Raw genomic sequence first — 19,427 nt, 5'->3', positions numbered from 1 at the left:
AAAAAATCATTGTCTTGTCGTTTTGCGCAAAAGGTTAAATCCCCATTTATAACTTTGAGTAGCGAGCTGCACTCGTTTTCAAAGCCGACTTGACTTAAGATACACACGTCGGTTTGTAAAAGGCGACTTTACAGCTGACTTGCATGTTTTCCTCCGTGTCATCTATTTCAGCTGATTTAGCATAAACCCGGGTTGAGCTCGGCACACGCTCGCAGCGCTGTGAAGGGAACCTAAAACGGCAGACGGATAAAAGACCGCACGTCCCTGGGTGGGCTTGAACCACCAACCTTTCGGTTAACAGCCGAACGCGCTAACCGATTGCGCCACAGAGACACCACGAGCGCTTTCCACTTGTGTGGAAAATTTTGTTGCTTTAGCATTGTGGCGTACTTGGTACATAGCAAGCAAGAGGCCAGTATCTCTGGCAAGGTCAGGGAAGAATGGGAAGTGTAGGGGGAATTAGCTCAAATGGTAGAGCGCTCGCTTTGCATGCGAGAGGCAACGGGATCGATGCCCGTATTCTCCAAATTCTGAAGGTCGCCCCGCATTTAGCAAAGTAGTGTCTATGCCACGCAATACTATTACTGACTCGCAAGTTCTATGCAGGTGGTTTTAAAACCCATCCATATAATGTAATGCAATTAGAGAGAATCTTTGTTTCTTTTTTGTTTGTTTAAATTACGGAAGCATGCAACCAATGCCACAGAGGGAACAGGGTCGGCTCCAGAACAAATGAAATGGGGGGGCATTTTTTTTCACGAGGGGGCACACATTTACAAAGCATGTATGAGAGTCAAAATAAGAGCAGACCTACATATTCTGCAGGAAAGTGTAGCTTCTGACTGGCTTATCCCCCACTATTAACATTTGGAGAATATGTGCTAAATCCCTAGGTAAAAGAATGAAGTCTAAATCCTATGCAGTGCACTAAAACAGAGCCATTAAACTTGAGACCCCCAGTGCAATAGCTCCTTAAAAACAATTCACCCCTTAATCACCCTGATCTCAAATCTCAATCATGTCCCCTAAACAGCCATGCACCCCAAACCCCCCAATGCAATTAACTCCTTTGTTTGCAATAGCAGTGAGGATACTAGGTTTTCAGGTACTGGAAATTTTGTAGATTAGATATGAGAAAAAAAAAAAAAATATATATATATATATATATATATATTTATATAAAAAGACAGTTTATGGCCTTGCAAGACAAATTGTTAGGATGTGTTTATTCAGCTGCATTAAAAGCATTTCCGAGTGTCACTAACAAAACATGTCAAGCAATTCAGACTCTCAATAATAATGAAATGGCATCCAATCCATCAGCTGACAGCACACACAAGCAATAGGACACATGAATAACACAGGTATGTGCACATACATCCTACAGGCAATATAATGAGCCAAGCTGCACACAGTTATGTATTCAAGCACATACAGTAAATGGCAAATTCCTGATACCTTTAACAAACCTTAGAGCTGACACGTAACATCCCTATTAGATCACAATGTACTATAGCAATGCTTATGCTTTTTGTATTATTATTATTTAGGAACCAACTTTCTAACCAATAAATACCAGGACAAGACATTAAAATTAAATTCATATAAATGGGATATGGGATGAAGTCAGCCTGCAATGTTTTATTTTGTTTTTTGAATCAGCCCTAAGCCCTTGCATGTGGGAGGAAAGTTTGCAACAGAGGAGAGGGAGAGCTGGAACTCATTAACTTGCCTTACATAGCTGGGCTGGGGGTAACAGAGACAGCACATAGTGTGATAACAAGAGACTGCCCTGAGCACAGACAGCACATAGTGTGATAACAAGAGACTGCCCTGAGCACAGACAGCACATAGTGTGATAACAAGAGACTGCCCTGAGCACAGACAGCACATAGTGTGATAACAAGAGACTGCCCTGAGCACAGACAGCACATAGTGTGATAACAAGAGACTGCCCTGAGCACAGACAGCACATAGTGTGATAACAAGAGACTGCCTTGAGCACAGACAGCACATAGTGTGATAACAAGAGACTGCCCTGAGCACAGACAGCACATAGTGTGATAACAAGAGACTGCCCTGAGCACAGACAGCACATAGACAAAGCAATGTGAGATCTCCATAATAACATATAGTGATTTCTTATTAAAAGGAGACTGCAGAGAAGTGAAAGTAACTACTGAAGACAATTAGTACTGAAATTAATAAGTGGATTTACATTATACAGAGGCAGGGGCTGCTTGTAAAAGGCAACACAGTTACCTGACATCAGATGGTCACAGAGAGAGAGAGAACTATGCCCTGATAGTAATGGGAGAAAAGAACAGCTATACACAGGAAAGAAACAGGACCCACATACCAAAGCTTAGACCTGCTGAGCTCAATACACATGATTCTAGGCAGCACCTCGCTCAGGGCACACCACCAGCAATACCAGAGAGGACTGGAGTTGGGAGAGCAGTGATAGAGAGGCACTCAGGTACAGAAACTAAAGAAAATAAACAAACAGAGGGCGGGGGAGTGGGACAGATACAACAAATATGTGATCGATCACATATTTGTTGTATCTGTCCCACTCCCCCGCCCTCTGTTTGTTTATTTTCTTTGGTTTCCGTGGATCTGTTAGTAAGTGCAGGCAGGGAGGGTGACCGGCTGTGACCCGCACTAAATAAGTAATGACACTGACAGGCACGCATTCAGCTAAGCATAAGGTGACCAGATTTTTAAAATGAAATCCGGGGATATTTTTATTTTTTTAATTGGCAAATGGTAAAAAACTATTTTATTAGCATATTTATAAGTTATTTATTAAACTGACAACTGAGTTGTAACCAGGGGTCAAGTCATAGAAAAAAATTGTGGAAATTCACCAGGATTTCCTCACACTCATAGTTAATATTGTTTTATACACAACTTTGTCAAGAGTGTTGATGGTCTAGTATGTTGCTGTCTATTTAAATGTAAACACACACACACATTCTCACTCCCCCCCACACACACACACACTCTCACTCTCTTCCACACACACATTTTCACTCTCCCACACACACTCTCCAACACACTCTCTCACACGCACACACTCTCTCCCGCACACACTCGCTCTCCCTCCACCACACACTCTCTCCCCCACACACACACACTCCCCCACACACACACACTCCCCCACACACACACACACTCCCACACACTCACTCTCCCACACACTCACTCTCCCACACACACACACTCTCCCACACACACACACTCTCCCACACACACACACTCTCCCACACACACACACTCTCCCCACACACACTCACACACTCTCCCACACACACACACACACTCTCCCACACACACACACACACTCTCCCACACACACACACACACTCTCCCACACACACACACACTCTCCCACACACACACACACACTCTCCCACACACACACACACACTCTCCCACACACACACACACACTCTCCCACACACACACTCTCCCACACACACACACACACTCTCCCACACACACACACTCTCCCACACACACACACTCTCCCACACACACACACTCTCCCCCACACACTCTCCCCCACACACTCTCCCCCACACACACACACACACACTCTCCCACACACACACACACTCTCTCTCTCTCTCTCTCTCTCCCACACACACAAACTCACACACATTTCCTAGACAACAATTGATTATGCAAAATAATGCAAGAACCTAAACTTTAATACCAAATCTTCAATTAATTGAAACTAAGTACTGCAATTTAAAAGAATGAAGAAAACCTTGGCTTTGGGAGTATTCATGAGCACTATGAGTTTAGAGGGGGGATTTTATATGCCAAAAGCCCCCTTTTATTGGTGTCAGCAAAAGTTTCTGTTTTCATTGGAGTGGCACGTGGAAGGGGTGTTCATTTGCTGATCCTCACATTTATGGAACCCACATTCCTCTCATCAGAAGAAAAATACTAATGCCTGATTTTTCCTTTTTTTTTTTTTTTGTACATTTATTATATTTGGTATTTGTTGTCATATGTATACCTATTGGAAATACTAATTAATACCACAATATATTCAGACTTAGCTGGTGTAGCCTCAGCTAATGTGTATTAAATTCTGCTTGCTAGCCAATGAATCATCAGGGGACCTCTCCCAGAGTATAGCCCTTCTCATTTTACAATATATTTAAACAAACAAAAGACAAACAGGGAGCACAGGTATAGAGCTAGCCTCAGCATAGACAGATCACACAAATGTAGTATGCAGCAGCACAACATCAATGTTTTCTTCACAGACAGCTTCTTGATTAATGATGATGACCTGTGCACTCTGAAGTAGGCAGAGTTTGTAGTATCCGTTTTCAGGGCAGCAAGAGAATAACAGACTTAACCCCTGCAAAGGGATTCTACTCACCCCCAGCACAATGTTCCCGCGCACCTTAGTGAAGCAAACAGTTTTCAGAAGCTACACACTGCAGGGTGGATCACATGACCGCAATAACAGGCAAGCTAAAGGGGAGGGGATTGCCCTCATTACAAAACCACATCAAGCAATTACCATGTCAGCTCAGTATAACTAGCTGCAAAGCCCGTGACACTTTCTTATGTAAACAGTAAACACTTTTAGTTGTGACAGTGTTCGCACTAAGCTGAGCACATTTCAGAATTGTTTGCTTGCATAAAAATACCGATGTGTGCTTCAGTGTCTTAGCCAGGGTGCTGTCATCGCAAATCTACCTGCTCTGTGCTTCTAAGTGTAGATGCACCGGATCTTGCTGGGTGAGGGGAAAGCCAGGGAGGGAAGCAGAGTGCACAGCGAGTGGAATAGTCTCAGCTAGTTCTGTAGCAGTTAACTACGCCCCTTTTTAAGGTAGCACCAGTCACTCTGAATGTTCTCTGCACGCTTCTGGAGTAAGGGAGTTTACGTTTCCTGTCCTGTGTACCCTGACATGTGGCAACACTCAGGGGGCTGTCTTCCCGGGGACATAATTTGTCAGGGGACAGTATCCTCAATCCGGGGACGTCTGGTCACCCTAGCTAAGCAGGAGGGAGTATTAGAGGACTTGGGGAGGGAGGCTAATAATAGCTCTTACCTTATCATCTGTTGATGCCTGTTTCCTAAAATTCCTCTGCTCCAGCACGGCTGTCTGCGTGCAGTCAGGGCTCAGACTCAGAGCAAATGTGCGCGCCAAAGGTAGCCAGCCAATAGGAAAAGCTTCTGGCTGAGCTGCACCAATGAATCTATTTTTTGATGAGCTGAAGCAATGGGCTGAGAGTCTGAGACCTGACTGACTGCACATTGTGACATTTGAGCATGCACAAGGGCCCCGCCCCCAGAAAAGTTGCGGGGCAAAAAAAATAAAAATAAATTAAGTAAAACAATTTAAAAAAAATAATTTTAACAAATCCTGTGTTTTAAGGGGGCACAGCATTCCATTTGGGTGGGCATTGCCCCCCAAAGCCCCCCCTTGGAGCCGACCCTGAGAGGGAAAGGGACGGGGCAACATTCACACGAGCATAGAACAGTTTGTGCCTGTACCACTTGAGCTTAATTAGTAAATAGCAGGTAAGCCGCCAAGACCAGCATCTCTGATAAGCTCGCTGAAGAGTGCCCAAGCAAAAACCAGTGGCTGGGGAATTAGCTCAAATGGTAGAGCGCTCGCTTTGCATGTGAGTGGTAACAGGATCGATGCCTGTATTCTCCACTTTCTAGGGGGCCTCTTCTCTTGTTATTTGTGGGGGGCAAAGGAGCTTTTGTTGCACAAAGGTTCATCATACTGCTCACTTCTAAAACCCTTTCTATAATCATAGATTGAAACAGCCATGTAGGTTATCTTAGGCGACTAGAAACAAGATTTCTTTTTTAATATTCGAAATCCACACTAGTTTAAAACAGTTTGTGACCGTACAGTTGCGCCATAAGTAATACAATACCCGCTAGGACGGTATCTCTGATAACTTCAATACAGGAAGTACAGGAAGGCTGGCAGGAGGCTGACCGTTTTCTCTCGCTATACAGGGGAATTAGCTCAAATGGTAGAGCGCTCGCTTAGCATGCGAGAGGTAGCGGGATCGATGCCCGCATTCTCCATCCTTTAAGGTGAGCTTTACAGGTTTCCCTTGCGTTTTGCGATATTAACAACCTTTTGCCTCCTAAATGTTAACATTGCTATCGCTTCACAAAATCTCCATTTCTTTGTAATATTTCGTTTCAGCACTGACCTATAGAAGAAACGCTAGAAAGATGTTACTGAGTGCAGTTTACTTTCGGGCACTTTTTCTTTTCTTGTTTTTCCTGCTCTTATCGTACACATGAAGAAATAAATTTAATTCAATAAATACTACCACGACAAGGCCTACCTATTGCTTCTCCAACGTGGAACAGACATTTCGTGGTAGTTATTACGCTATAAGTAGCAAATCATACACAAAGTGCCACGAAAGAACGATGATGGGAATGCAGCGACAGGATGGTAAAACACCCGCGTCCCTAGGTGGGCTTGAACCACCAACCTTTCGGTTTACAGCCGAACGCGCTAACCGATTGCGCCACAGAGACATGATGCAAAGCCTTGTTGCACACTAGTGTCAGACAGTATTTTTGTCGGTGACATTGCGCGGCTTAATTAATAAATAGTGTACAAGATGCCAAGATGCCACGATCAGGATCCCTGACAAGTTCTGTGTAGACATTATAGCAGTAGGTCTTAAGAGCACAGCCATAGGTGGTCTGTGGAACCCGCTGGGGAATTAGCTCAAATGGTAGAGCGCTCGCTTAGCATGCGAGAGGTAGCGGGATCGATGCCCGCATTCTCCACTTTTTCAAAGATTCCGATTATTTTATAGTTTGCAATGACATCTGTAAAAAATCATTGTCTTGTCGTTTTGCGCAAAAGGTTAAATCCCCATTTATAACTTTGAGTAGCGAGCTGCACTCGTTTTCAAAGCCGACTTGACTTAAGATACACACGTCGGTTTGTAAAAGGCGACTTTACAGCTGACTTGCATGTTTTCCTCCGTGTCATCTATTTCAGCTGATTTAGCATAAACCCGGGCTGAGCTCGGCGCACGCTCGCAGCGCTGTGAAGGGAACCTAAAACGGCAGACGGATAAAAGACCGCACGTCCCTGGGTGGGCTTGAACCACCAACCTTTCGGTTAACAGCCGAACGCGCTAACCGATTGCGCCACAGAGACACCACGAGCGCTTTTCACTTGTGTGGAAAATTTTGTTGCTTTAGCATTGTGGCGTACTTGGTACATAGCAAGCAAGAGGCCAGAATCTCTGGCAAGGTCAGGGAAGAATGGGAAGTGTAGGGGGAATTAGCTCAAATGGTAGAGCGCTCGCTTTGCATCTAACATTTGAGCTAATTCCCCTGTATAGCGAGAGAAAACGGTCAGCCTCCTGCCAGCCTTCCTGTACTTCCTGTATTGAAGTTATCAGAGATACCGTCCTAGCGGGTATTGTATTACTTATGGCGCAACTGTACGGTCACAAACTGTTTTAAACTAGTGTGGATTTCGAATATTAAAAAAGAAATCTTGTTTCTAGTTGTAAAACACCCGCGTCTCTGGGTGGGCTTGAACCACCAACCTTTCGGTTAACAGCCGAACGCGCTAACCGATTGCGCCACAGAGACATGATGCAAAGCCTTGTTGCACACTAGTGTCAGACAGTATTTTTGTCGGTGACATTGCGCGGCTTAATTAATAAATAGTGTACAAGATGCCAAGATGCCACGATCAGGATCCCTGACAAGTTCTGTGTAGACATTATAGCAGTAGGTCTTAAGAGCACAGCCATAGGTGGTCCGTGGAACCCGCCGGGGAATTAGCTCAAATGGTAGAGCGCTCGCTTAGCATGCGAGAGGTAGCGGGATCGATGCCCGCATTCTCCATCCTTTAAGGTGAGCTTTACAGGTTTCCCTTGCGTTTTGCGATATTAACAACCTTTTGCCTCCTAAATGTTAACATTACTATCGCTTCACAAAATCTCCATTTCTTTGTAATATTTCGTTTCAGCACTGACCTATAGAAGAAACGCTAGAAAGATGTTACTGAGTGCAGTTTACTTTCGTGCACTTTTTCTTTTTTTGTTTTTCCTGCTCTTATCGTACACATGAAGAAATAAATTTAATTCAATAAATACTACCACGACAAGGCCTACCTATTGCTTCTCCAACGTGGAACAGACATTTCGTGGTAGTTATTACGCTATAAGTAGCAAATCATACACAAAGTGCCACGAAAGAACGATGATGGGAATGCAGCGACAGGATGGTAAAACATCCCCGTCCCTGGGTGGGCTTGAACCACCAACCTTTCGGTTAACAGCCGAACGCGCTAACCGATTGCGCCACAGAGACATGATGCAAAGCCTTGTTGCACACTAGTGTCAGACAGTATTTTTGTTGGTGACATTGCGCGGCTTAATTAATAAATAGTGTACAAGATGCCAAGATGCCACGATCAGGATCCCTGACAAGTTCTGTGTAGACATTATAGCAGTAGGTCTTAAGAGCACAGCCATAGGTGGCCCGTGGAACCCGCCGGGGAATTAGCTCAAATGGTAGAGCGCTCGCTTAGCATGCGAGAGGTAGCGGGATCGATGCCCGCATTCTCCACTTTTTCAAAGATTCCGATTATTTTATAGTTTGCAATGACATCTGTAAAAAATCATTGTCTTGTCGTTTTGCGCAAAAGAATAAATCCCCATTTATAACTTTGAGTAGCGAGCTGCACTCGTTTTCAAAGCCGACTTGACTTAAGATACACACGTCGGTTTGTAAAAGGCGACTTTACAGCTGACTTGCATGTTTTCCTCCGTGTCATCTATTTCAGCTGATTTAGCATAAACCCGGGCTGAGCTCGGCGCACGCTCGCAGCACTGTGAAGGGAACCTAAAACGGCAGACGGATAAAAGACCGCACGTCCCTGGGTGGGCTTGAACCACCAACCTTTCGGTTAACAGCCGAACGCGCTAACCAATTGCGCCACAGAGACACCACGAGCGCTTTCCACTTGTGTGGAAAATTTTGTTGCTTTAGCATTGTGGCGTACTTGGTACATAGCAAGCAAGAGGCCAGTATCTCTGGCAAGGTCAGGGAAGAATAGGAAGTGTAGGGGGAATTAGCTCAAATGGTAGAGCGCTCGCATTGCATGCGAGAGGCAACTGGATCGATGCCAGTATTCTCCAAATTCTGAAGGTCGCCTCGCATTTAGGAAAGTAGTGTCTATGCCGCGCAATATTATTACTGAATCGCAAGTTCTATGCAGGTGGTTTTAAAACCCATCCATATAATGTAATGCAATTAGAGAGAATCTTTGTTTCTTTTTTGTTTGTTTAAATTACGGAAGCATGCAACCAATGCCACCGAGGGTAAGGGACGGGGCAACATTCACACGAGCATAGAACAGTTTGTGCCTGTACCACTTGAGCTTAATTAGTAAATAGCAGGTAAGCTGCCAAGCCCAGCATCTCTGATAAGCTCACTGAAGAGTGCCCAAGCAAAAACCAGCGTCTGGGGAATTAGCTCAAATGGTAGAGCGATCGCTTTGCATGCGAGAGGTAACGGGATCGATGCCCGTATTCTCCACTTTCTAGGGGGCATCTACTCTTGTTATTTGTGGGGGGCAAAGGAGCTTTTGTTGCACAAAGGTTCATCATACTACTTACTTCTAAAACCCTTTCTATAATCTTAGATTGAAACAGCCATGTAGGTTATCTTAGGCGACTAGAAACAAGATTTCTTTTTTAATATTCGAAATCCACACTAGTTTAAAACAGTTTGTGACCGTACAGTTGCGGCATAAGTAATACAATACCCGCTAGGACGGTATCTCGGATAACTTCAATACAGGAAGTACAGGAAGGCTGGCAGGAGGCTGACCTTTTTCCCTCGCTATACAGGGGAATTAGCTCAAATGGTAGAGCGCTCGCTTAGCATGCGAGAGGTAGCGGGATCGATGCCCGCATTCTCCATCCTTTAAGGTGCGCTTTACCGGTTGCCCTTGCGATTTGCGATATTAACAACCTTTTGCCTCCTAAATGTTAACATTACTATCGCTTCACAAAATCTCCATTTCTTTGTAATATTTCGTTTCAGCACTGACCTATAGAAGAAACGCTAGAAAGATGTTACTGAGTGCTGTTTACTTTCGGGCACTTTTTCTTTTTTTGTTTTTCCTGCTCTTATCATACACATGAAGAATTAAATTTAATTCAATAAATACTACCACGACAAGGCCTACCTATTGCTTCTCCAACGTGGAACACACATTTCGTGGTAGTTATTACGCTATAAGTAGCAAATCATACACAAAGTGCCACGAAAGAACGATGATGTGAATGCAGCGACAGGATGGTAAAACACCCGCGTCCCTGGGTGGGCTTGAACCACCAACCTTTCGGTTAACAGCCGAACGCGCTAACCGATTGCGCCACAGAGACATGATGCACATGCTTGTTTCACGCTAGTGTCAGACAGTATTTTTGTCGGTGACATTGCGCGGCTTAATTAATAAATAGTGTACAAGATGCCAAGATGCCACGATCAGGATCCCTGACAAGTTCTGTGTAGACATTATAGCAGTAGGTCTTAAGAGCACAGCCATAGGTGGTCCGTGGAACCCGCCGGGGAATTAGCTCAAATGGTAGAACGCTCGCTTAGCATGCGAGAGGTAGCGGGATCGATGCCCGCATTCTACACTTTTTCAAAGATTCCGATTATTTTATAGTTTGCAATGACATCTGTAAAAAATAATTGTCTTGTCGTTTTGCGCAAAAGGTTAAATCCCCATTTATAACTTTGAGTAGAGAGCTGCACTCGTTTTCAAAGCCGACTTGACTTAAGATACACACGTCGGTTTGTAAAAGGCCACTTTACAGCTGACTTGCATGTTTTCCTCCGTGTCATCTATTTCAGCTGATTTAGCATAAACCTGGGCTGAGCTCGGCGCACGCTCGCAGCGCTGTGAAGGGAACCTAAAACAGCAGACGGATAAAAGACCGCACGTCCCTGGGTGGGCTTGAACCACCAACCTTTCGGTTAACAGCCGAACGCACTAACCGATTGCGCCACAGAGACACCACGAGCGCTTTCCACTTGTGTGGAAAATGTTGTTGCTTTAGCATTGTGGCGCACTTGGTACATAGCAAGCAAGAGGCCAGTATCTCTGGCAAGGTCAGGGAAGAATAGGAAGTGTAGGGGGAGTTAGCTCAAATGGTAGAGCGCTCGCTTAGCATGCGAGAGGTAGCGGGATCGATGCCCGCATTCTCCACTTTTTCAAAGATTCCGATTATTTTATAGTTTGCAATGACATCTGTAAAAAATAATTGTCTTGTCGTTTTGCGCAAAAGGTTAAATCCCCATTTATAACTTTGAGTAGCGAGCTGCACTCGTTTTCAAAGCCAACTTGACTTAAGATTAGTGATGTCGCAAACCTAAAAATTTCGGTTCACAAACGGCGGACTCGAACTTCTGCAACTGTTTGCGAACCGCCGAACCGCCATTGACTTCAATAGGCAGGCGAACTTTAAAACCAACAGGGACTCTTTCTGGCCACAATAGTAATGGAAAAGTTGTTTCAAAGGGACTAACACCTGGACTGTGGCATGCCACGAAAGAACGATGATGTGAATGCAGCAACAGGATGGTAAAACACCCGCGTCCCAGGGGAATCCATGGCAAAACTCCCATGGAAAATTACATAGTTGATGAGTCTGGTTTTAAGCCATAAAGGGCCTAAATCAACTAACCTCCTAAATTGTTTGGAATAACGTGCTTTAAAACATCAGGTATAATGTTGTATCGATCAGGTAGTGTAAGGGTTACGCCCGCTTCACAGTGACAGACCAAACTCCCCGTGTAACGCACCGCAAACAGTCCACTTGCACAACCACGAGATAGATAGATTTGATAGATAGATACATAGATTACATAGATCAATAGATGCAATATACATTTGACAGATACGAATTACATAGATCAATATATGCAATATACATTATATAGATCTGAATTACATAGATCAAAAGATGCAATATACATTTGATAGATACGAATTACATAGATCAATAGATGCAATATACATTTGATAGATACGATTGATACTTAGATAGATTTGATAGATATATAATTTCCCAGACAGAGAATTACAAGACGTGCGGTCTGTGACCCATGGTAAGGTTCCCAGAGGCAGTTGCGGCGCCAGGGGACGTGTATATGGCATGGAATTTGGGAACCGGGAGATGCAAAAAGATGCTTGGTCGGTCCTCCTGCTTCAAATTTGGGGCACTGCGCGTGCAATCTATTGTGCCACCAGATATGAGTGATGTGTTAAGTAGTACTATTCTTAGCAGTTTAATACCTGCTACTCCCCCTATTGGGGGAGTTGTATATGGCATGGATTTTAGGAACCGGGAGATGGAAAAAGATGCTTGGTTGGTCCTCCTACTTCAAATTTTGCCGAAACACAAGTGGCTGTCACAAAACAGTCTGGCCACGAGATAAATAGATTTGATAGATAGATCCATAGATTACATAGATCAATAGATGCAATATACATTTGATAGATACGAATTACATAGATCAATAGATGCAATATACATTTGATCGATACGAATTACATAGATCAAAAGATGCAATATACATTTGATATATACGAATTACATAGATCAATAGATGCAATATACATTTGATCGATACGAATTACATAGATCAATAGATGCAATATACATTTGATCGATACGAATTACATAGATCAAAAGATGCAATATACATTTGATAGATACGAATTACATAGATCAATAGATGCAATATACATTTGATAGATACAAATTACATAGATCAATAGATGCAATATACATTTGATAGATACAAATTACATAGATCAATAGATGCAATATACATTTGATAGATACGAATTACATAGATCAATAGATGCAATATACATTTGATAGATACAAATTACATAGATCAATAGATGCAATATACATTTGATAGATACGATTTACATAGATCAATAGATGCAATATACATTTGATAGATACGAATTACATAGATCAATAGATGCAATATACATTTGATAGATACGATTGATAGTTAGATAGATTTGATAGATAAATAGATAGATTTGATAGATATATCATTTCCCAGACAGAGAATTACAAAGACGTGCGGTCTGTGACCCATGGTAAGGTTACTTCCTTTTGCACAATCGAGTATAGGTTGGGGTCCGGGATTGCCTTTTGTGCAAAGAAATTGTGGCCGGGTACCTTCCACTGCGGTGTCCCCTATCAGGGGACGTGTATATGGCATGGATTTTAGGAACCGGGAGATGGAAAAAGATGCTTGGACACCCAGTACAGGTCGTTCTCCTTCAGCCTTTTTATACGAGGGTCCCCGACCCTCAACATGCACGACAGCATGAAAGACCCCATATGCCATGACTTCCTTTTGCACAATCGAGTACAGGTATGGCATCGTTTTTAGGAACCGTGAGATGGAAAAAGATGCTTGGTCGGTCCTCCTACTTCAAATTTGGGGCACTGCGCATTCAATCTAATGTACCACCAGATATGAGTGTTGTGTTAAGTAGTACTATTCTTAGCAGTTTAATCCCTGTTATGTGCCTTTTTTTTGGTTTGGGTTTTGAAGCCACAGTGCAGCACCAGAGGCCAGAAAAATTAGGCATGTACACATGCCTGAAAAAAATTAGGTATTGTTGCAGCCGCTGCTGTAGCAGCGGCCAGAAAAATTGATGTTTGTTTGACAGTTAGGAAGTGCCCTAAAACATTGCGGCTTGAACCCTAGTTGTTGGCGGATAAGTCACACAAGTCATCCGGCATTCGAAGATAAAATACAGCAGCGTGTGGACCATTTGTAGCCCAAGGCAGCTCATCTCATCAGGCCTTTCTTATTCGAATGTATCGCCCAATGTCAGTCCCTTCGGGATCCATCCCTCATTCATTTTAATAAAGGTGAGATAATCAAGACTTTTTTGACCTAGGCGACTTCTCTTCTCAGTGACAAAACCTCCTGCTGCACTGAAGGTCCTTTCTGACAGGACACATGTCCCGTTCCTCGTCCTCACTGAAGGTATCTTCTTCCAACGTGTCGGGCTGTCGCACTGGCAGGTTGTTTCTCCGCTGGATAACTGACAAGTGCGCCATGGCCATGTAGAAACGCCTGAAATGGCCACACACCTTCCTGGCCTGCTTCAGGACGTCATGTAAGCCTGGGTACTTATGCACAAAGCGTTGTACAATCAGATTACACACATGTGCCATGCACGGCACATGTGTCAACTTGCCCAATTTCAATGCCGCCACCAAATTACTTCCATTGTCAGAAACAACCTTGCCAATCTCCAGTTGGTGCGGAGTCAGCCACTGATCCACCTGTGCATTCAGGGCGGACAGGAGTGATGGTGCGGTGTGACTCACTGCTTTCAGGCAAGTCAACCCCAAGACGGCGTGACACTGCCGTATCCGGGATGCTGAATAGTACCTGGGGAGCTGGGGGGGTGCCGTTGATGTGGAGCAAGACGCAGCAGCAGAAGAGGACTCAGCCGAGGAAGAGGTTATGGAAGAGGATGGAGTAGGAGGAGTAGAGGAGGTAGCAGCAGGCCTGCCTGCAAGTCGTGGCGGTGTCACCAACTCCTCTGTAGAGCCACGCATTCCATGCTTGTCAGCCGTCAGCAGGTTTACCCAATGCGCAGTGTAGGTGATATACCTGCCCTGACCATGCCTTGCAGACCAGCTATCAGTGGTCAGATGGACCCTTGCCCCAACGCTGTGTGCCAGACATGCCATTACTTCCTTTCGCACAATCGAGTACAGGTTGGGGATTGCCTTTTGTGAAAAGAAATTTCGGCCGGGTACCTTCCACTGCGGTGTCCCAATAGATAAAAAATTTTTGAACGCCTCAGACTCCACCAGCTTGTATGGTAAAAGCTGGCGGGCTAAGAGTTCAGACAAGCCAGCTGTCAGACGCCGGGCAAGGGGGTGACTTTGGGAAATTGGCTTCTTACACTCAAACATGTCCTTGACAGACACCTGACTGTGGGCAGATGACCAGGAACTGCTACTTATGAGAGACTGAGTGGCAGATGGTTGAGAGGGGGCAAGGAGGACAGCAGTGGTTGACGTGGCTGAAGATGCTGGACCAGGAGGAGGATGGCGGCTTTGAGTTTGTGTGCTGCTTCTACTCATGTGTTCATCCCATTGGCGTTTGTGATGTGAGACCATGTGCCTTCGCAAAGCAGTTGTACCTAGGTGGGTGTTGGACTTCCCATGACTCAGTTTCTTTTGGCACAGGTTGCAAATGGCATCGCTGTTGTCAGAGGCAGACACACACAAAAAATGCCACACTGCTGAGCTCTGCGATGACGGCATTCTGGTGGTGGCAACAGCATGCGTTGATTGGCGTGCTCTCTGGCTGACCCCGGGTGCCGATGCATGCTGTCTGACTGTGCCACTATCTCCTTGCGACGACCTCCCCCTGCTTCCAACTCATCTCCTCCTCCTCCTCTCTGTCTCCCCATCTGAACTTTCCCCCTCTTCTTCTTCTCTTCTAGCGGGCACCCACGTGACATCCACGGACGCATCATCATCCGTTTCACTTGTATCTGACAAATCAACAAAGGAAGCAGCAGCGGGTACAACATCACCATCATCATCATCACACCGTACGTCCATGTCTGTAATGCTGCCTGACAGACATATCAGTTATCTACATCCTCTGTCAATGATGGTTGCGCATCACTCATTTCTTCCAACTGATGTGTCAATAACTCCTCTGACAGATCAAGTGAAGCGGCTGTGGTGCTGGTGTTGGTGGTGACGGCAGTCGGGCGAGTGGCACTGGTCACTTGAGAGGTGCCCGAAGCTAAGCTGGAGGTGGATGGTGCATCAAGGTTCCGAGCGGAAGGGTGTCCTGTGTTAGCCAGTCAACTAGGTCCTCCCCAGAACTTTTCGCTTTCATGGCACGTGGCCTCTGAACACTGGGCATTATTGTAGGGTCAAAGGGAATCACAGCACCACGACGGCACCTGCGGGGTGGCCTGCCTCTGCCTGTCATTTTTTTTTTTTTAATGTAGACTTACACTACTATTAAACAAAATATGAGTGGTGCCCGACACAAAAAAGCAGACTGATGTTTCACAATCCAAAAAGTTTATTTATTTTAAATGTACACTTACACTACTATTAAACAAGATATGAGTGGTGCCACTGGGCAAGTGGGCACAGTATACGCTGTGAGCCTGACACAAAAAAGCAGACTGATGTTTCACAGTCAAAAATGTTTATTTTTTTAAATATTTAAACTACTGTTACAACAAATATGAGTGGTGCCACTAACTTGGCAAGTGGGCCTGGCATATACGCTGGCAGGCAACTTCAATTAGATTACACTAGCAGACTGATGTTTCACAGTCAAATATTTTTTTTTTTTTAAATATTTACACTACTAGTACAACAAATATGAGTGGTGGCATTAAATTGGCATGTGGGCCTGGCACACACGCTGGCAGGCAACTTGAATTAGATTACACTAACAGACTGATGTTTCACAGTCAAAAACGTTTTTTTTTTTTAAATATTTACACTACTGTTATAACAAATATGATTGGTGGCACTAGTTGGAAAGTGGGCCTGGCACACACGCTGGCAGGCAACTGCAATTAAATAACACTAGCAGTCTGACGCAAAAAAAAAATTTTAACATTTTTTTACACTAATGATACAACAGATATGAGTGGTGGCACTGAGGATGGAAGTAGGCACAGTATATGCTGTGAGCCTGACACACAGGCTGGCACTAGTGGCAGGCTGGCCTGGCAACTAAAATTAAATAACACTAGCAGACTGATGTAAAAGTTTTTCTTTTTAAAAAGTTACACTAATGTTACAACAGATATGAGTGGTGGCACTGAGGAAGTAGGCACAGTATATGCTGTGACCCTGACACACAGGCTGGCACTAGTGGCAGGCTGGCCTGGCAACTAAAATTAAATAACACTAGCAGACTGATGTAAAAGTTTTTTAAAAAAAAAGTTACACTAATGTTACAACAGATATGAGTGGTGGCACTGAGGATCGAAGTAGGCACAGTATATGCTGTGAGCCTGACACACAGGCTGGCACTAGTGGCAGGCTGGCCTGGCAACTAAAATTAAATAACACTAGCAGACTGATGTAAAAGTTTTTTTTTTTTTAAATTACACTAATGTTACAACAGATATGAGTGGTGGCACTGAGGATGGAAGTAGGCACAGTATATGCTGTGAGCCTGCCACACAGGCTGGCACTAGTGGCAGACTGGCCTGGCAACTAAAATTAAATAACACTAGCAGACTGATGTAAAAGTTTTTTTTTTTTAAAATTACACTAATGTTACAACAGATATGAGTGGTGGCACTGAGGATGGAAGTAGGCACAGTATATGCTGTGAGCCTGCCACACAGGCTGGCACTAGTGGCAGGCTGGCCTGGCAACTAAAATTAAATAACACAAATCCTACAAGACCTTGCAAGTGTCCAGGAGGATATCCCTGGCTGTCAGAAGCTCTATAAAAATATGGCAAGGATGGAGGCCCTGAACTACTGGGCAGAGGAAGTGGCGCGGCTCCTATATGCACACTTTGCCAGAATGGAAGCAACACTCCTTGAGTATTGCACTGCAACTATCGTTCCTGATATGTTACCCTCAGCCTGTCTAGTGCAAACACAGTTTCAGACCAGAGTATTGCCGATGGTAAACAGGCTCATGGGTCCTTGTGTCGCCTGCCCGACTCACTCCAGTATGGCGAGCCGCTCAGCCACCATTCCAGGGATCAAGCTGCTCGAGAGACTCACATATTACCGGGGGCGACGGAAGGTGATCATTTGACTATACACCTTGACCCTGGGCTGCCCGGTGAGAAGCGATACTTTAGAAACATTCAGCCCTCACTCCTAAATTTACCTGCAGCGGCGGGGCTTGTGACATCTGCAGACCGCGACCTTGTTTGTGGGGCTTGTTTGCTGGGGTACAGAGGTAGGAACGATCGAGTCTAAGCAGGACACTGAGAGCTGGTGTGCATCACGGGGCCGCATGTTACCGACGCAGTGTGTTCCCGGTGTCCTAAGAAAAGGCATAGGCTAATCTAGAGCTCCCTATGAACCTGCTTGTAGCCCCTGCTCTACAACGCATCTGGAATCTATCTCCAGTCTGAACATTTACTCTCATACTGTTTAGTGGGACTGCTTACTGTGGCAATACATATATCAAGTTAAAATTATAGAATTTTGCACAGCTACCTTGGGCCAGATTTACTCATCGATTTTGCTATACTTCAGCCTCATGTGTAGGGCTCCTTTATTGGGGTTTGTGGCCTATTGGTATCTCATTTGTAACACCACACTGATGGACCTTTTTTTTTTATATGGCATGTTCCTCCTCCTGACATGTACACGGTGGACATATACCCATGTTTTCAACATGAGCCGTGCTGTCGGCGGCCAAGACAGCATGGCTTAATGCTCTGAGGTCTTAAATAATATGTTTGCTGTATATGTTATAGAGTATAGGGAGTAAGACTAGTCCCTCCTCTACTTTGTTATCTCATTATGTGTTTTCTAGTCTTATCCATACGATATGTACATCCTGTTTTTTGTTATAAGTATTTCCTACTTCCATCATATTTAATAGCTTCGCCCCATCATTGCATTGTTGTGATGTTTCCCTAGTGTTCACAGTTAGTTTATACAGAGTGTGTCATCTGCTCCCAAACCACTCCAAGTTATAAGGCCTCCTATCATTTTATAAAAAGCCTTTTAAATATAAGTATGTTTTATGTTACAGCAGTTCTAGCTCAACCCACATAGCTCACTCTTTGCCTATGCCTACAGCTCTCCTCTTTACGGTGACGCTTATTGCCTGGATTAACCGGACTCTATGTGTTACTCATATAGTATATCCTAAGGCAAATTATAGTGCTCCTTATATATTGGCTAAACAATCCTAGCTGGCATATTTATTACTGTAAGAGGGTACAACCCACTGGCTAACAATTTTGGACACTTAGCTTATAAGTAGTCTGTCAAGCGCTAAGATGTAATAACATGAGGTACAGCAAGACTTTCCAGATTAATGCAGTGTTTCTTGTGCAGGCAGGCCCTGCCTTAGTATTCTTGCCACATACTCTTCTTATGCACTGTATTTTGGGTAAGCTCTACAAATTTTGCCAATTCTGTAGATATAAAACCTATGGCTTCTTTGACTTAGGTACCCCCTTAATCTGACATACCCTTAATATATTAATATCCTACTATCTTATCATGACCACCTTCCCCCCCCCATCCCCCCACCCCCACCCTTTAATATGCCTCCTAGTTTAGGACGACTCCCTAGACGGTTTCTCTACCTAATACCGTAAACATACTATTTTCCTATTT

At 44.3% G+C, this 19,427-nt stretch overlaps 15 non-coding genes across 15 annotated transcripts; 7 read left to right on the top strand and 8 right to left on the bottom strand.

Annotated features, from left to right (window-relative positions):
- Positions 1-259: 259 nt before the first annotated feature.
- TRNAN-GUU (transfer RNA asparagine (anticodon GUU)) lies at positions 260-333 on the bottom strand. Its single transcript has one exon. It is a non-coding gene; the product is annotated as a tRNA-Asn (tRNA).
- Positions 334-453: 120 nt separating this feature from the next.
- Positions 454-526, top strand: TRNAA-UGC (transfer RNA alanine (anticodon UGC)). Its single transcript has one exon. It is a non-coding gene; the product is annotated as a tRNA-Ala (tRNA).
- A 5,480-nt stretch (positions 527-6,006) lies between these two features.
- On the top strand, positions 6,007-6,079 carry TRNAA-AGC (transfer RNA alanine (anticodon AGC)). Its single transcript has one exon. It is a non-coding gene; the product is annotated as a tRNA-Ala (tRNA).
- A 394-nt stretch (positions 6,080-6,473) lies between these two features.
- Positions 6,474-6,547, bottom strand: TRNAY-GUA (transfer RNA tyrosine (anticodon GUA)). Its single transcript has one exon. It is a non-coding gene; the product is annotated as a tRNA-Tyr (tRNA).
- Positions 6,548-6,732: 185 nt separating this feature from the next.
- Positions 6,733-6,805, top strand: TRNAA-AGC (transfer RNA alanine (anticodon AGC)). Its single transcript has one exon. It is a non-coding gene; the product is annotated as a tRNA-Ala (tRNA).
- A 305-nt stretch (positions 6,806-7,110) lies between these two features.
- Positions 7,111-7,184, bottom strand: TRNAN-GUU (transfer RNA asparagine (anticodon GUU)). The gene has a single exon. It is a non-coding gene; the product is annotated as a tRNA-Asn (tRNA).
- Positions 7,185-7,553: 369 nt separating this feature from the next.
- On the bottom strand, positions 7,554-7,627 carry TRNAN-GUU (transfer RNA asparagine (anticodon GUU)). Its single transcript has one exon. It is a non-coding gene; the product is annotated as a tRNA-Asn (tRNA).
- A 185-nt stretch (positions 7,628-7,812) lies between these two features.
- Positions 7,813-7,885, top strand: TRNAA-AGC (transfer RNA alanine (anticodon AGC)). Its single transcript has one exon. It is a non-coding gene; the product is annotated as a tRNA-Ala (tRNA).
- Positions 7,886-8,279: 394 nt separating this feature from the next.
- TRNAN-GUU (transfer RNA asparagine (anticodon GUU)) lies at positions 8,280-8,353 on the bottom strand. The gene has a single exon. It is a non-coding gene; the product is annotated as a tRNA-Asn (tRNA).
- A 185-nt stretch (positions 8,354-8,538) lies between these two features.
- Positions 8,539-8,611, top strand: TRNAA-AGC (transfer RNA alanine (anticodon AGC)). The gene has a single exon. It is a non-coding gene; the product is annotated as a tRNA-Ala (tRNA).
- Positions 8,612-8,916: 305 nt separating this feature from the next.
- TRNAN-GUU (transfer RNA asparagine (anticodon GUU)) lies at positions 8,917-8,990 on the bottom strand. The gene has a single exon. It is a non-coding gene; the product is annotated as a tRNA-Asn (tRNA).
- Positions 8,991-9,896: 906 nt separating this feature from the next.
- On the top strand, positions 9,897-9,969 carry TRNAA-AGC (transfer RNA alanine (anticodon AGC)). Its single transcript has one exon. It is a non-coding gene; the product is annotated as a tRNA-Ala (tRNA).
- Positions 9,970-10,363: 394 nt separating this feature from the next.
- Positions 10,364-10,437, bottom strand: TRNAN-GUU (transfer RNA asparagine (anticodon GUU)). The gene has a single exon. It is a non-coding gene; the product is annotated as a tRNA-Asn (tRNA).
- Positions 10,438-11,000: 563 nt separating this feature from the next.
- On the bottom strand, positions 11,001-11,074 carry TRNAN-GUU (transfer RNA asparagine (anticodon GUU)). Its single transcript has one exon. It is a non-coding gene; the product is annotated as a tRNA-Asn (tRNA).
- A 120-nt stretch (positions 11,075-11,194) lies between these two features.
- Positions 11,195-11,267, top strand: TRNAA-AGC (transfer RNA alanine (anticodon AGC)). The gene has a single exon. It is a non-coding gene; the product is annotated as a tRNA-Ala (tRNA).
- The last annotated feature ends 8,160 nt before the right edge of the window (positions 11,268-19,427 follow it).

The sequence above is a fragment of the Bombina bombina genome, chromosome 1, assembly GCF_027579735.1.
Source record: "Bombina bombina isolate aBomBom1 chromosome 1, aBomBom1.pri, whole genome shotgun sequence".
Lineage (NCBI taxonomy): Eukaryota > Metazoa > Chordata > Amphibia > Anura > Bombinatoridae > Bombina > Bombina bombina.
This window is presented reverse-complemented; position numbering and strand designations above follow the sequence as displayed.